Here is a 6198-nt window from a genome sequence, read left to right as displayed (position 1 = left end):
TTCTTTGTAATATGCATGACATCAAGGCGGTGAGGTGTATCGAGAATTTTCCGATGACGGCAAGTCCCAAAACACGGACCTCCTTTTCCATACACCAATGAGCGGCGTCGTTTCCTTTTTCTTCTTCTTCTCTCCAGGCTTTTGACGAATCTTTCCCGGCGCAGGGCACTCCTTCCAACCTTTCAGTAATGTATCGATCTCTTCGCCACTCTTCTTACGTGGAGGTCCTCGGGGTTCATTTGTACCATCGAACATATCTCCACGCTTTCTCCACGGGTCAGTCTTCTGTAGCCACCTTCGATGCCCCATGTAAACTGTTTTCGAAGAGCCGGGATCCTTACCAAGCTGCAAAAACATCGTCTCTTCCATGCACCGACACATGCCTTGTGTCCATGGCACACCTGGCACGAAATGTAACCGTATCCGAGGTAGTCCTGCACCGTCGTGATCAACGCGGCTCTCAAAGGGAAATATTCTTCCGCGACGGCGTCCCATGTATCTACCCCTTCCTCCGCCCACAACGTTTCAAGCTCCTCCTTTAATAGTTCGAGATACATGTTGATATCGTTTCTTGGCTGTGTCGGCCCTTGAATTAGCATACTCATCTGTATGTACTTCCTCTTCATGCACAGCCAGGGCGGGAGGTTGTAGATCCATACAAACACGGGCCATGTGCTATGTGTGCTGCTCTGGTTTCCGAACGGATTGAATCTGTCCGTGCTCGCACCCAACCTGATGTTTCTGGGATCTGCCCCAAAACTTCCGAATTCATTATCTAATGCTTTCCACTGGCTTGCATCCGAAGGGTGCGTCGAGCACTTGGGTGCTCAATCCGCTCTTTATCATTCAACACTGCCTCCTTTCTTTCTGCGTGCCAGCGCATGAGCTTTGCTTCCTTGCGGTCCGCGTAGAACCGTTGAACCCGGGGGGCGAGCGGGAAGTACCACACAACTTTCCGAGGAGCTTTCTTCTTCCCTTTCTTGTACCGTTCAGCTTCACACACAGGACATTTGGTCTTGTCCATGTGCTCCTTGCGATACATGATACGGTCGTTGATGCGGGCGTGATACTTTTCGTGGGGTAAGTCGAGAGGGCACGTGATTCTCTTGGCCTCGGCTAGACTACCGGGACACGTGTTTCCGGCGGGAAGGAGATCTTTCACGTATTCCAGGATGTCGTCGACGCTTGTGTCCGTCCATCCGTGTTTCGCCTTCATCCGCAGCACATCGAGAGCTACTCTCAAGCGAGACTCCCCCAACCCGCGACCTGAGTCGTACAACGGAGTATTCGAGTCTATCTCGAGTTGCTCAAGCTTTGATTTCCGCTTGGCGCCTTTCGTCTTTTCGAGAAGCAGATCTTGAAGATGAGGGTCCCGCACGACTGAAGGTAGCAGCACCTCTTCGTCGTCGTCAAGGTTATTTTCGTCGTCAAGGTTATCGTCCTGTGCGACAAACTCTTCATCGTCATCAATATCATGATGCCCTCCTTCTTGCCGGCCATTATTACCACCTGCCGCCGTCGCCCCATTGACCTCCGCGCCATCATCACTCATCCATTGAGTGTGTCCATGCATGAAACCATTAGTGAGCAGGTGCCCCTGCAATTTGCCTGAATACGGGTCAAACCATTTCCCTCGTTTGCATCTCCGGCACGGACACAATACCTCCGTGCGGTTATTTTCATACATGTCGATGATCGCGTGTTTCGGATATCTCATCACGATGCTTTCACTCATCTCGATAACCATTATCGCCTGCATGGTAAGATTACATAATTGATTAGAACCATGCATCCGTCGGTAGTTTTCACGGAAAATTTCGGCATGACCTTCCTACACGGTAGGACATAGGAGCGCCAGAAATGTGCTGAAACGGAAACTTAAAGAATCAACATTTCGGCGCAACGTTGGCAACTCATTTTCAAGGCCAAGCACAAACACAAACACAACATATATATATATATATATGCCACACACGAGAGCTTTGCTTCAAATGTCCAATTACATCGATTTCATTCCTCAATTTGTTCATTAACCACCTATTTGTTTGATATAATTGTCGACGAGATCAAGACGACGCGCCGCGACAATGGCGTATGGAAGCCGACTTTCTAGATCTAGATCTAGATTGAGCGGTCAACGCGGGATAGTAGATCTAGATCTACATAGGGGAATGTGGGAGATGCATGTAGGAATTCACTACAAGAAATCTGCCATAAGTTGACAAAAATAAGGTGTCACTGAAACGTCACTGATGGCTACTTGTGACGTTACAGTGACGATTTTCAAAACGTCGAAAGCTGGGAGTCAGCAGTGACTGCTTAAGACGTTCCACTTGAATACGTCGTAGAGCTTTGTGACGTTTTAAAATGTCACTGGCGGCATGACGTTCCCAAAACGTCATGGGCACCTGCCCCCGAGTCCAGCGTGGCAATCCGACGTGGCAAAATTATGACGAAACCAAAACGTCTTAATTCGAAATCAGCCCGGTCCAATTCTGTATTCTACATGGGCCAAGCCCAATAATTCCAGCCTTTTACCGTAAGCATTGGCCTTTGTTTTGGTCCATTTCTGTTTTGGGCCTTAGCCTTTTTGCACCCTTTTTCTATTTTGGGCCTCACCGTTTTTACAGCCTTTCTCTATTTGGGCCTTAGCCTTTTACGATCCATTTATTCTTGGGTTGGTCTGGTTTATATTAACAAGATTAGACAATATATAAACATCAACACATGATGAAATCTTCCATATAAGAGCAGTAACTCAATATATTACAATATTTCCACAAATCAGATATATATACAAGAAAGACACTGACAACAGATTCATATTTGTACTACAGTGACCCATTGCATTGTAGTGATCTCTGCTCGGTACTTGGTGTTGTGTCCGAGTGCCACCCCAAAGACATCCTGGGAAAAACGAGCAGTTCCAGATTCAGTTCCAGATTCACATTACAGGAACAAAGTACTTGTCGTGTATGATAACAAAATAGTAGGTGAACTTGCTAATTCGCATGTGTCCAATTACGTTTAACAGCGAAATAATGCAACATAGGGCAGCAGTACTACAACAGGCGTAAATGAGGAAGAACAAATCAGCAGTGTATGATTACAGGATGGGCGACTCTACAAGTGTTCCCATGTAAACAATGATAGCTAAATAGCATGTGTACGGACTCATAGGAACCCGCCTATTGGTTCGATCGGGAACAACAAATAAATTTGATACATGTAACATGCTTTGACACAACAAATACGATTTAGCTCAGATTAAGTAGTGGAAGGAAATTCATCATGCGGGTGCTCGCTGGAACAAGCTGCAATTATAAATTCTGGTGCTCACACAACAACCGCAATCATAAACCGCAGCAAAGACCATGGTTCACACATGTTGTCAAGCAGCAATCTTGCAAAAGGCACATGCATGCATATCTACAATCTACAAACCATTAAGGCTGTACAACATTAAACAACACGACTAAGCTGCGAGAATAGTGCCGAATTCCAACATTGGCAACCAGCCAACTATAGTATTTACTGTGAGCTGATTTCACATGATCACATAAGCATCAAAAAAATGAGCAGGATATTTCAGAACTGACCTAAGGTGTTAACTTGGCAGCATCTTGCTGAAACTGTGCCTTCCCAAATAAACATGCTCTACCTTCAACTTCCCAAAAGCTCTCTTAATAATACGTCCCTGTGAAAAGTGCTGCATTTATATGTATCTAAATTAGTGACCAGCAAAGTATCAAGTACCAGCATGTACATTTTTTTCTAGATAGATTCTTTATAATCTTTATGCCTGTGACTGCGTAACAAGATGTTAATATTCATTTAGCTTTAATGGAAAAATAGTGCTTCAAGACAAAACTTATGCTCAGCTATTATGATTACTATCAGAATCAATATTTGTATGACCTAAAACTATTTCAAGCAAAATGTGTGATGCACATATCATCCATAAGTGATAACCTAGCTAAGAGAAGCGGAAATAAACACTCGGCCAAACCAGCTTAGTGAACGAGGAAGGAGACGAGTGAATCGAAAGTACCTGAAAGAACTCGCCTGCTCCGAATCCCGATCCGCGTTGCGATCCACTCATCCGACGTTTCAACGACTTTTGAGAGGTCATCATTCGAGATGGTAAGCGATGGAACGGCCGAGCCGCATCCAACAAGCTTTGAACCCATACCGGCCACCCTGCGATTTCTCGTTAACGTCAAGGCATATCCTGTAACTGTAAATCAACTTGAAAATGAATAATTGTAGATCAGTAAGTCGACCCCAGTACTACAGTTGGATCAACACAAGCGCCTACACCACAGTGAGCTACAGAAATAGCATCATCTGCCACCTCATTTATGAGCAAGCATCCATGGCCATAGAAACCACTCGCTAGCATCCGCATAGCTCCATGCACGAGGGCTGCCTATCCCGACGTCAGCGGTGGCACTAGCGGGCTGGGGCATGTTGGCACCATCCTTGTGTAGTAGCGGTAGCGAAGCTTCGAACGGTGGTGACAGCCTGACCGACTACATGGAAGTGCTTGCATTTCGATCTATGCCCGTGTAAACCCGTAGCGGTACGGAAAGGTAAGTCTGGGAAGCCACCTTTCGCAGTGGGCGGTGGTGATCAGAGAACGCCATGAGGAGGGTCATCTGCCTAGCCAACTTGCCGTTTCCACTCTACAACCAATTCCAATGAGAAAAAACATTCAGACTTACAGAAGCAGAACAAGAGGTGGTCAATGTGCCAGATGGACATGAGTGACATACCCAGAAGAGGAGGGGCAGGAATCCTGTGTAGAAAGGGACAGAGACAACGCATGACAGCACAGAGAAGAAATTGTCTAGCAACTTGTGCTGCATCCTCTCGCAATGATCCAACGAAGATAAATAAATTGATAAATAAGCCGAAGCATACGGTCAAGATCTTAGAAACCGAAGCTATGTAAAACACATGTACGAGCAAACATATGTTTGCTTTTTATATGATGATGACATTCTTGTCAGTTTATTTCCTATACCATCTCCATGTAGTAATTTGAGTCAAATTCAAATCTGACGACTTGATTCGATCTCCTCAATCATTATTCTCCCTTCCCTAATGAACTAACAAATCGAACATCAAGCGTATGCTTGGAACAGGTAATGTATCCAGCTAAAAAGATGAGGAAAATGCGGGATTTTTTTGCTCCTTTCTCCCAATTGGTCATTCATTAGCTGGAAGCGGATGAAACAGAGAGGAACGGACCTGGAACCTGAGGATGGAGGGCGTCTCGGCGTGGACGCGGCGGGTGACCCAGGGCTGCACCAGGCGCGCGCGTCCGGCGCGTGAGGTCGAAGTAGGAGGCAGCCCACACCCAGCCCGCCACGCCGACGCGCCGCCGCCGCCTGCCACGCAGTCAGCCCGGCGCCACCGGCCGCCGCGGCCGTCTCCATGTCCATGCGCGTCTCCCCCTTATCTACCCGTCCAACCGTCGATGCCGCGGGAGATCCCCAAACACGAGGAGGGCGCCGGCGGCTGTTGTTGAGGTCCTCTCCTCGCGGGGGCGGCGGCGGCGGTGGCGTAGAGTTAGATGGGAGAATGAGGTAGGGTTTCGTTCCGCGCGGCTGAGTGGACCGGACTTGAACGAAAATTTTGCTCGCCCGCGAGTGGGTGTGGGCCTCCCACACTGGGCGGGACTTAAACGAATTTTTTGTTTTGCAGCGGGAAATGGAGCGGGTGGCGCGAGTCTAAATTTCGGTTCATGTTTGGTGCGTTGGATGTATTGGACGGTTGAGATCCAAGTCTGGGGCTGATCCTTGGTAGGTTGTTTCCTGGCTTCTGATTGGCTAGATTTTTTTTGGCCTGCTAATGACGTTTTGACCTGAATTGCTAATGACTTTTTTGCCCAATAACGTCACGATTTTCTAGGGTTTTGCCCCCCCGAGTGGCCAAGGACAGTCAAAGCTAGGAACGTCATAAAGCTATGACATTTTGATTTCCAGTCATAAAAAAAACGTCATATTATGGCAGATTTCTTGTAGTGCGAAGGGAAGATTTGCTCAAAAAATATGATTTTGTTTGGTCAAATTAGCTAAATTGGGGATAGGAATAGGCAAAAATGAGCTGGGTTGGGAGAAGGCTCGGGTTGTGTGGAGAAGTGGAGTGTAGTGAGTGTGTGAGTGAGTGTGCTGGTTGGTGGCTGAAATATCT

General features: G+C 47.0%; 1 long non-coding RNA gene across 1 annotated transcript; it reads right to left on the bottom strand.

Moving 5' to 3' along the window:
- Positions 1-4628: 4628 nt before the first annotated feature.
- Positions 4629-5316, bottom strand: LOC124660144. Its single transcript, XR_006989801.1, has 3 exons — positions 5254-5316; positions 4776-4871; positions 4629-4685 (listed from the first exon to the last, which is right to left on the bottom strand). It is a non-coding gene; the product is annotated as an uncharacterized LOC124660144 (long non-coding RNA).
- Between the last annotated feature and the right edge of the window lie 882 nt (positions 5317-6198).

This window comes from Lolium rigidum, chromosome 6 (genome assembly GCF_022539505.1).
Source record: "Lolium rigidum isolate FL_2022 chromosome 6, APGP_CSIRO_Lrig_0.1, whole genome shotgun sequence".
Lineage (NCBI taxonomy): Eukaryota > Viridiplantae > Streptophyta > Magnoliopsida > Poales > Poaceae > Lolium > Lolium rigidum.
This window is presented reverse-complemented; position numbering and strand designations above follow the sequence as displayed.